Raw genomic sequence first — 11,852 nt, forward strand, 5'->3', positions numbered from 1 at the left:
GCCAACAATGCTTAGAATCAACCATTTGCCAATATCACAAGTTACTGTATCTCTAAATTGTACCTAAGCTGCAACAAACACCACACCATAATTGATTTACAAGAAATGGAACTTTTTGCATGAAATATTGCATGGAATTTTGCCCGGAACGCTTTTTGTGCCATGTGATTTTCATTGTACTTTGCGGTTTTTTTGGGTTTTCACATTATATGCGTCTTCTGCCTTCAAAAACGAAAATAATTCAAAGTAGTTTTGCATTCATTCAAGCAATATGTGTGAGTAAGAAATGAAGGATCCGTGTAGGTTCTCCCAGGGTCACTTTCTTCTGTTTAATTGTTAATTCTTCAGACTGTTTTTGGATTTCTGCAGATGTTGAAGCGCCCCTTGACAAGATTTTTTCCAGCGTGGTATAAATGATCAGTACCTACAAGTAAGCCTAACTTCAACCTTTCTGATACAAAACCTAAACTTATTTGCATCAAACTCTGGTACAAAAAATGGTTCTGAACATCATAATATTGACAACCACTTTGCATTTAAAGTTTGTCAATAATAATACCATCTGTGCAAATTGTTTCTCCTTTCCACCAAACCATATTTGGTCACAAATTAGGGGACCATGTTCAACCATTCAAAATGAGCGACTCGAGAAGAACCGTTTAATCAGAACAAGGCTCACTTGCGGACCTTCGCGAATATTTCTTTATAAATCATACTTCCATGTATCTTCAAGAAATTTGTGTGTTAGTCACCCGATTATCTGATCTGATTGAAGGATTCTCCTGATGCAGCGTCTCGAATAGTTGATTGCGTGGCATTCTGTAACTCTTCAAAATACTTAATAACAACCAACAAGAAAGCAAGTTACTAACTACTGCCCTTAAGCTTTGTAAATTATCCGCCTTGGCCGTACAGCAGTCCTCTCTTGGAGTGGTTCTTGAACGAACCTAAAAGAGAGAAAGGGAACGCTTTTTGTGCCATGTGATTTTCATTGTACTTTGAGGGTTTTTTGGGTTCTCACATTATATGCGTCTTCTGTCTTCAAAAACGAAAATAATTCAAAGTAGTTTTGCATTCATTCAAGCAATATGTGTGAGTAAGAAATGAAGGATCCGTGCAGGTTCTCACAGGGTCACTTTCTTCTGTTTAATTGTTAATTTTTCAGACTGTTTTTGGATATCTGCAGATGTTGAAGCGCCCCTTGACAAGATTTTTTCCAGCGTGGTATAAATGATCAGTACGTACAAGTAAGCCTAACTTCAACCTTTCTGATACAAAATTAAACTTATTTGCATCAAACTCTGGTACAAAAATGGTTCTTAACATCTTAAGATTGACAACCACTTTTAATAAAGTGCAAAATATTCATTCTAGAAATACTTGCCTGGACAAAACCTCAATACCAAATGTAGACTGGATTTGAAGCTAGAATTCCTAATTACTACAATGAGGCAACTGTCTTTCTTAAANGCCTTTAGGGATCAACAGACCTTTGTTTCTGGCCCAAAGTTTGGTTAGTAACTCGTACTGGTTCCCTCCACCTGCACTCAAGTCTAAGTTCTCCGTCTAGAAGCTCGAGGCTCCTCCCCTCCAGGGGATTTCTCCTTTGGGTCCTCAATGAGCTGCAAGTTGCAATCCCTCTCCTGTTTCCATTGATGATGTCATCCTTGGATATCTAGAAACTACATTAATATCGGGCGGCCGACAACGCATGGTCTCACCATGAACGCCTGGAATCTGGGCGGAGACGATAAAGTTGAGAATAACAACTCCGACTTGTGTATTGCTCTTTAGTCAATAGCATTGTAATCTTCGATAAATGAGAATGCTCGCAGATCACCGATATTGTGCATTTCAATGCTTAGCTCGACCGGACGAATGAGTGTGAAGTTATACCCATTTATAAGCTAACAACATAATCCTATACTTAATCAATGAGCTTGCCTTTTGTGGTAATTAATTACCAGAAAAGGGCTACCGCATTCATTCTGTGGTATGATACGTGTTTCACTTCTATGATTTACTTGATAAGAAGCAATGTGTCGATGAAAATAAGAAATTGTTCCTTAAGAAAAAAAAATATATATTTCGTAGATACTTTTGATTGAGAAATGATTTTTTCGGACCTCAGTAGCTTCAGTAGGTACAAATAATATGGATAAGATAGCTTTTAGTGTTTGTTGTTTATTCTACGATTCTGGGTTGATCCTTCAATAAACACATGTAGCGCTATCTAGATCGATACAAGTTTGGTACTCTTTAACAATATCAACAGCATGAACTACTTTAGAATATCGTTTTCCAGAAGATTAAACCATAATTTTAGTGTATTTCTAACCAAGCGATTGGTTGTGAGACATCAACTCTAACTCTAAATCTAGATGTCCGTGTGTCATTCGGAGTTGCAATTTGATCGGATGAGTTCTAAGCTCAATCGTGATAAGAAATTCATCACGCTTTCATTGGGACTAGACACGAAAGCCATGTGTCTGAAGTGTTACCCGCGGGTGAAATGGTCGTGCAGTTTAGCAACAAACTCACGATGATGATTGCTTCGCTGGTAGAGTCTATCAACAGCATTCGGTATCGTTAAAATGCTTGCCGAGTATTCAAAAGTAATGTTTGAGACGTTTGTTAATTGGTGGATGAGTGCACCTTGGCTGAAGACGGGCCTTTTAATCATCGGACAAATTATATCTCCATGTTACTTACCATTTTTAAATCCTCTCCCACAAATGCTTAGCTCCTGACGCTTTGGGTGAAAACCTAGCCAAGTACAATTTTTTTCGGAGAAACCACTCATCCGCCAGACAAGAGGGTTTCTTTCCGTATAAATACGCTTGGAATATTCATCATTAAGATTAAACTTCTGGGAACCCATAGGGTTGACTTGTTAAAAAAGTCATGGTTAGGTTCAAATCATACCTATCACGCTCTGTATGTATGTTGAGAACCCATTTAATAGCATTTGTTACACTAAATCTGTGCTAACTTTGATTTGCGAATTCCCTATTGTAGGCCTCAATCCCGCCAAAGCTTCTTCCTAGTGAGAGAGGCCATCCTTTGGATAAAGTTGCCACAAGAAATGAGAAACGCACAGGAATAAACGTTTTCAAGTTGGCGTCATCAATTTCCGAAGCTATCGCCATCTACCGTTCAAAGGGCCGGTTTCTTGAAGCATAAAACCTTTCCCATTTATGCATTTAACATATCAATGGTTTTTTTTGGATTTATGTACTAATTCAGACAAGACATGAGGGTCCACAGGGCGGGCTAGCCTGGAGAAAAAAAGGGAAAGCCGACCCCTGCATATTTCTTTGGCTTCCTTCATCTTTGAACGCCTTGCCTTACTTGCCACTTTGGATTTAACCAACGACAGCTTATTTAACCCACCACTTTCTGTAGCTCAGAGCTTGACTCCTGGATAACAAGGCAATAGCACCATTAGAAAAGTGCCCTTCCAGAAAACCTCTTTCAAACACCATAATAAAACTATAAAAAAAAATAATGGTGGTAAGCAAGCATAGCTTTCAGCCCTCTAAGGCTTCGATTTTTCATTTAATTCCATGGATGTGTAGAACTGGAAGAAGTTTTTTCAATGGGCAGAAACTTTACGGTCACACTGTACCTTAAATGGGCAGTGAAGCGCCATTGGATGCCTCAACCGCCTGGTCGATCCACCGCCCTCAGGACATGCCCCTGATTACCCTTCCTTTGCTTCTGTCTTCAGTTATATTTTACACTCATACTCTAATTACACATCAGAAGGTGTTCAAGAGCAACCATAAATGTTAATTCGATGATATCAATTTGGGTTTGAGTTATCCATGGGGGCGAAATTTTGCTTGTTAGCGTGTGGGAGATCTGGGATTGAACCCAAACAAACCTCCTGAACTCTATGGCACATTAATCAAGTTTTCTGTAAGTATTTTTGTTCTTACAAAGTTGTTGTTTGTTGAGATAATGTTAGTTTTGAGTGCCAATAATTTGAAGCAAAATTTCGCCAACAGCCTGAGGTAATCATTTTGAAAAAAAAATCTTGAACATGCATACCGGCACTGCTGTTTTATCTATCTATAACACCTGTTTTAAGGAAAACATAAATCAAAGGATTATCCCCGTTCTTGATAAGCCATACATCAGCGTAAGTTTTTGGGCAATATGGAAGCATTTTTTACGCTAACCTAATTGCTAAATGTCCGGCAAAAACATCAGAAGTAAAGAAAAATTGAAGCCTTTGAGGCTAATTGAAACGCTTCCAAGTTGTACAAAGCCATTCACCGAGTTCTTGGAAGCCAATCAACCCAATCCTAGTTCACCGTAAAAAGCGGTCTCCTGCAAGCAAATGAACTGATTTTCGGGTTCCAAAATGGCTCAACTGCGTACTACCTTGCGGCCTTCAGTTCTACTTCTCTCAACTTTTTTGAGGTGACCTTCTCGGCTTGCGATACGATCAAATATTCATTCTCCATCTCACCTTAGATCCTGCATCACTTTGTTGACATTCAACCAAAGGCTCGCCGAGAAGACCAAGGCCGAAAAGTTCCGTCTGCAAAGAAGATGGATGACACTAACATCCGAGTATTCTAATATGTGTTGGACTTCTGCGGTTCTAACCGCTGACTTTCCCTTCATTTATAAGTGAATCGCAGCCGTTTGTCAGCTCACTAATTAAAGATAATTACATGTAGAAGTTCTAGAATAGAAATGAAAACAAGTCTCATTTTCTGTTTTATCTGGTGCAAGCAAGTTCAAACTCCTCTCAAGGAGAATGAACAAAGGGACTGCAAATTGAACCCTGACCACGAACTCTATTATGCAGAACCATTAAGGTCGCTCCTAATAGGCTTAATTGGCCGTATCTCAAATCCCCAGCTATCGTACAAACATTCTGGCTATTCAACTGTACTCATGGATCACAAAGTCATCAAAGGCTTGCGATTTCATACTTACAAAAGTGTACTTACAAATCTCCCATTTAATCTATGAACATGTTGCGTCGTCATTTTGTCGAATAAAAAGTAAAAGTGAGTAGATAAAAATCCTCAAAAATCAGGAGAAAATGCCTCGTTTGAAAGAAACCTTCAGGGAAGGATGGATCCAGAAGATCCAAAAAATCTGGGTTCCTATTCTCTGGAGGAACACTTGCTTGGCTTCAAGGGGATCGATTTCGACGAGGAATTGTGATGGATTTGCCGCATTCGTGATGGTTTTGAGGCGTATCCACCTGGGACGACCAATTACATAGATCAGAGACTCCTTCTCTTGCCTCATTCGATCAGAATGGAATAGTATTATGGGATTAATGTGAACCCAATTCATAACAACGATATTTATGAATGGCGAGGGTTATGTGCCTTATTTTCTGAATACCAGCCCGTTGACTTCAAGAACCCGTGTTTTACGGAATGCAAGGATTGGGTTTTAATCCTTGTTGGTACCATGAATTGCAATGATGCATTTTAAATTTCTTATTCATGTATCATTTTGATGGGGTAAATATGATGTGTTGTTTTTTAATATTTTTCAAAAATGAAATGAAACATTGAGGTCTCTTTTATTCATATCTTTGGTTGGATTCCAGCGTGCATATTTGATAACTTTTCTGTTAAACTGTGAACCTTACTTCCCTTGCAAGCCCCACTTCTACGTAGAACTCTAAAATGTTTTCGATTGAAACATTTTCAAATGCTTAGAAGTGTTTTACTTTTGTGAACTTGTCAAGGAAGAAACCTTTACTGCAGAATTTTTGCTTCCACATGCCGTGGTATGGAAAATGTAAAAATAGAGTAGAGTACAAAGTAGCAAATACATACTTGTACTCAGCGGTCAAAGCTTCAACCTTGAAATACTGATTGGACACATTTTAAGTGAAGGAAAACCGAGGAATACCCACGAAAAAGATTCGAACCGTGGATCGCACGGTTCTGGGCAGAGGCACCTCACGTCAACGCATCAAAGCAGAAACGACAAATTTTGGAGGGCAAGTCTGTGTCACACTTGCAAAGCTTGGCAGAAAGAAAATACAGGATAAAGGGGTATGTGAACCAAAGGAAATTCAAGAAAAATGCAGCGAGGCAACACTGATTTTCAGCATTTTGTGGAGGGAGAAATTAGACAAACAGTGCAGCCAACCTAACCTCGCACTCGCTCTTGAATCCCATTGAATTTTCAACTTTCGAGTCATTTGTGCCACAAAACTCAAAAATTTGTCATTTTTTAGGCAGTTCTGTCACTACACTAAGCTCTTTGGTTTAATATCAGAATACTTTTTGTTTCAACAAGCCGGGAAACTGAATTAAATGAGAAATACACTCTATGCCTGATACTGGTTGGCTCTAAAGTTTGTCTGCCACAAAATGCGGTAAACGTTATTCTCCACCGATTAGTTGGCGGTGCTACTTTTTTAAACTTAACCCAACCTTATCAAACCTAACCTAACCCAACCTAACCTAACTCGATATCAATAGCCTTTAAGGTCTCTCTCCAAACCTTTCAAACAGTTTGTCACAAATTTAAAAATGAGCACCGCCAACTAATCGGTGAATCGGTGGAGAATAACGTTAATCACAAAATGCTCAAAATCAGGGTTGCTGCCCTACATTTTTCTTGAATTTCCTTCACTTAACATGCCCTATTCGAGCAAAACGGTGCTTTTTGAAATTTAGATCAGCTATTGCGGTAGAAATAACTCTTAACAGCTTAACATTCAAAATGAGTAAATGGTGACAAAAAGTATTTAAGGCCGGTGATTTGAGTGATAAACACTAAAGCAAGAGAGGGATTGACAGGGGCTGTAGAAATCGATAAAATCCCGCTGAACTCAAGCCTTAAATGCTTCTTTAGTGGGGTTCTATAATATTCATTTATCGTCCTTCACAAAAATGTAGGCTCTCTGAAGGTCACTTTCACCAAGAAACCTTGCGACTACCTTAAGCAGGGCATCATTAGGGTGTGTCTCCTTCAGGCCTTGCAATGAATGAACATTGAGTAGGCACGTTGTATCATAAAACGTGTTCATTTACCCTTTTTAAAGTTTTATTGAGTTTTCTTTTTCACAGAGCTGACCATTACAAGATTATAACAAAAAATGAAAGAGAAACTCAAAAAACCGGATTTCTTTTTACTCAAACACTCTAATTTTGAAAAAAAGGATGCATTTTCAGAAACTTTGTTGGATTTTGGAAATTCAAAAAGAAAAGCAGCTCCCTCTTTGAAGACATCCGACTTTTTCCTTCCTAATATTGAATCGTTTTAAAGATTTTACGACTTTTTTTATTCTGTACGACGCACAATTCAAATCTGTCTTAGGAGAATGTGCACTCTTGCACGGGGCTCGAGGCAAAATGGTTTTTTAAATGCCCACAATAATTTAGGATGCCAAATATAGACAAATGCCCAAAAAAGGAATTCGTTCAGTTGAAAATTGGCACAAGGGCTAAAAGTAGTTACTTTCTCTAATGTGTGAAATCATCGAATACTCAATTATTGTTTCATTTCATACCTTATAAGTTATAATAACTTACAAGGCATGCGACTGCATTTTTGAGACATCTCCAGATTCATTTTTTTCTTTTTTTTTTTTAGAGAAATTCCAATTTGGCATTTTTGCAAGTTGTTCTATTAAAGAGGTTCATATGAGTAGGAAAGGCTGTGTTGACGTGAATATTTACATTCGTTAACAAACGTCCTACCGAAAATGAAACGAATATAAGTGACTTTTTTTGAACATTCTGGTATAAGCAGGTGCATAACATATTAGATATAAACGATTTGAGTACCTGGATGCTGCTTTACCATCAATCACATTTCTGATGTATGTGTTAGTCATTTAATATAAATGAAAAGTTAGTATAAGACCCAAAAGCTCCATCGATTAATGCTGAAAGGTCATTATTTGACTTACTAGAGATATTTCTCTTGAATTTCCTTTTTACCAAGAAGCCTAGAGGTATATGTGTTAGTTGATGGAGTTGTCCATTCGATTATCATTGCAAGCCGATTTTGTAATAGGACAAAGACACAATAACGGAAAAGGGTTTGGAAAAGTAACTGGCAAGATCTTTTGAGCACCAAGAAGGTCTTTAATGGAGCACGTGTATTCCCCCTGAATACTGAAAATTCTTACCTCAACTCAAGCTTGCGTTTTTTCCAGGAATAGACCTACCAATACGGTACAATTAGCATTGATTAAGGGTACCTTTGAGCAAAAAGGAACACCTAAATTAGCTACCTTTCACAAAGGACCCGTATTCAACGAAAAGAAGTGACTTTTCCTCAGGCGCTCATTTGAGTTATTCAGTTCAGAACAAGTGCGCACGCACTGAGTAGTTGTCAGAGCAAAAAGCACTACAATAGGTATGTAGAATGACCTTGAACCATTCGGAGCTTGCCTGGTAACCAAGCTCTCACAACCACGTGGGGTCCACCCTAACCCCGTCAAGAATTCAATAATTAAACAATCTTTGACGTACGTAGACCATCAATAGACCATTATGTATATCATATTTGGACTCAGACTCCTCACTTCTATCCTTATCAGGAAGTCACATGTTCGATATTGAGGTAGCATTAGTATGTTATATGATAGCTGAAAATAGCTTTGGCGAATTATTGCAAATATTCTACCCTGGTGATTTGGCTTAGTTTGAAGAGTAATTTACCTAAATTTGCTAATTGGGGTTTATTCTCGTTTGACTGGCAACGGAAACAATCCGGCTTTTCAACCCTTTTCTTCACAACATCACGTAATTCACTTATATAGAAATAGTAAAACTCAAATAATTGGTGCCAATCAAACATCATTATCTAACATCCCTTTGTGGGTTGCTGAGGATTAAGATCCTGGGGCAATGGTACTAGGTACTTATCCCAATTATTCTGGCGCTTGTTTCATAACATAGGCCCTTGTAAACAAATAAGCACTAACCAAAATACATTATTTGTTCGTTCGCATCGAAACCAAACTTTTTCCTTGCCATAAGAGCATACCTTTTTGTGGGGGTTATTTCTTCTCGGTTTTTTAATGCATGAGAAAAACTCCTCAAGAAGTGCAAGTTGAACTCAGATCCGTAGAAGTTGTGGCAAAAAGATCATACCATAATAAGCCGTTATTACATTGAAATTGCTTTTATTCTTAAAGACATATTTTTAAATCCATACAAGCCATTGTGTTATTTTAAGATTTAGGTTTTGATTTAACCACATTCAATTTCAAATGCAGAAATGAACATGAAGATGCCTCTAATACTGCTTTGTTTTTTACTGAGCCCAATTTTAAAAGGATTGCATGATTAATTACTCAATTTTCTCAAGTCGTTTTACAATTGTATTTGAAACTAGACCGGGCTTCACTAACCTTCAAAACGACATTTTTCTGATGTGTGCCCAACACACTTGATGAATGTACCGAGATACCAATTGATAGATAACAAACTCTGTGGTTGACATTGAAGGCCAATATCTAAATATAATTTCTTGTTCTAGGGATTTGTACCCACTCCAAGACCGAACTCATTGTGTTTAAGAGAAGCCTACAACGTGAGAACATATGTAATGACTTTCACTGACTCTCGAACGAATCCATTTGATACATGTGAGTGTCACAGAATAATCCTATTCAACCCTTTCCACCGAAAGATTACCAGGACTATCAAGAAGGATGATGATCTATTACAAAGAAGTGAAACAATATGTGATATGGAGACATGGAACGGTCCAGAGCGCCCTCTGTTTTTAGTGTCTCCATCCTTTATGCCTATGGCAAAACTTTCACACATCAAACCCCTGGGATATTTTCTTGTGGTTAACACTTTGAAAACATTGCTCGACTTTGCCTGGGATAACAATAATATGCTCCTTTGGAATACTCTACTTTTAAAATGTTAGGTACTAGACGAATGATGTTGAATTCCAAATGTTGGAGACACTGGATAACGTTGGATCAAAAGTTGTAATCTGACTGGTCTCATTTTCTCTCTCTCTCTCTTTCCTACATTGTACTATTTGAAGTATTACTATATTAAGGGGAAGCAAACTTATATCTATAAAAGTACCCTTTTCAATTGACAGAATTTGTTACATGAAAAAGGTCCTTTTCCCATCCTCCTAAAATTTACTGATCAAAGGATTTGACAAATGGTTTTACTTGATAAATCAACGAGAATGGGTATGATGTGAGTTTGCCACGATGATGTGTACTTTGATTCAGCTTTCTGAATCACCACATAACATTGATAAAGGGAAATTGATTTGGTTTAACCACTAAAACAATAAATGTTGAAGTTTTAGATAACAAGTTCCCCTAATCAAGTTTGCAATTACGACATTTTTGCAAATGAATACGAAACGATTGGTAATGAACGACTTAAACTTTTGCAAGTAAGGAATTAGCCATCAGCGACATCATCTTTTTGGTTTAAGGATCTTCACCACTGTATTCTGAATAAAGGTTCACTCGTATGCGTATAACAAACATATAATACCGTTCTTATCGAGAAAGGGAAAACCCCACTATTCAAACTTTGTTCTGATATTTCTTGAGAAAACCTCTCCAGGGTCCCAATAAGTTGAAGACCCATTCAAAGCCTTCCACCTTTTTCACCGCATCAAGTCAATTTTCTAGCTCACTTCACTTTTCGAATTGAAAATGGAAGCCTTCGGGATTATTTCCCCAATTCCTCTTTCGATTGCCATATGACGAAGACAGAACTCGAAAACCATTGAGTGACGATTACAATTAAATCCAATCCCCCACCTTGAAGTTCAATTCAATCGGAAAAAAACTGTTGTTAAGTAGGTTCAAAAAGCTTTCCAACCACACTGACCTTGAGCTAAGGATTTCAAACCAGGGCCCTAATTATAGTATCCTTACCTTGAACACATTTTGGGACTTGGAATCCTTCACGATTGCGTGTTAATTTTCACGTGGGTCGACACTCTATTGCGTCTATGACTCACATCGTGCCCAGATTTAAGTGGCTAATCGTTGCCTCCACCTCTATTTTACTCCTACACATCTTTTTATCTGGCAAAGCACCATTGATTCAATGCAATGGGTTCCTCGGAATTTTGAATCATATGCTTTTTTCGAATATTCAAGGTTATATTTCTTGATAAACACCTTCTGTGGTTGCTATGAGAGATATAACAAGCCGAATCATAATTGTTATATTTCTGTCTCTAAACAAATGTGAATTTGCCCCCCCCCCAAGTTTGAGAGAACCTCCAGCAGTACTTTGATGACGTGATCCATTTCATCCATGTGATACGTGAGGTAGTCGAGCGTGGTCCTTTGGGAAGTGCTTCTTGGAACGTGAGTCAACCCCTCGCCCAGCCATCCGCATTAGTTATCCAATGACGAATCACAAAGCCATCGTTTATTCATCATCCAACATATACTCTCCTATGCCCAACTGAATACCTCTCCTTGGAATCCCAACCGAAATTCCGTCTTCTGAATCCTGACCCGAGACCAGACCGGGACTTCTGCAGTCTGGACCAGTCATTCCCTATGGTTCCAAACTCGTTCATTTTGCACTCTCGTTTTCCTCTGACATGTCCAACTTAACGTGGAGTCCTGCCTGAGGCCCCGGTGCCCAAAGAAGGTGCTCTCGTACGCATTTACGACATGACCAATGTACGTAGAAATATAGTACTCTCCCATAGAGAACTGTACTACCTATGTAGGTAAAGGACTGACTGGCCCTGTTGCTACGTTGTAGTTCAACGTTTCGTTTCATGAGGGAATGCGGAGATTGGCGAACGAAGCTGGCGGCCATCACAAAGCTAAGAGGTGGTTCCTCTTTCGAGCCCAGTTGTTGTTGTGGCTGATGATGCTGTTGTTGTTGGCG

The sequence above is a fragment of the Tigriopus californicus genome, chromosome 10 (genome assembly GCF_007210705.1).
Source record: "Tigriopus californicus strain San Diego chromosome 10, Tcal_SD_v2.1, whole genome shotgun sequence".
NCBI classification, from domain to species: Eukaryota; Metazoa; Arthropoda; class Copepoda; order Harpacticoida; family Harpacticidae; genus Tigriopus; species Tigriopus californicus.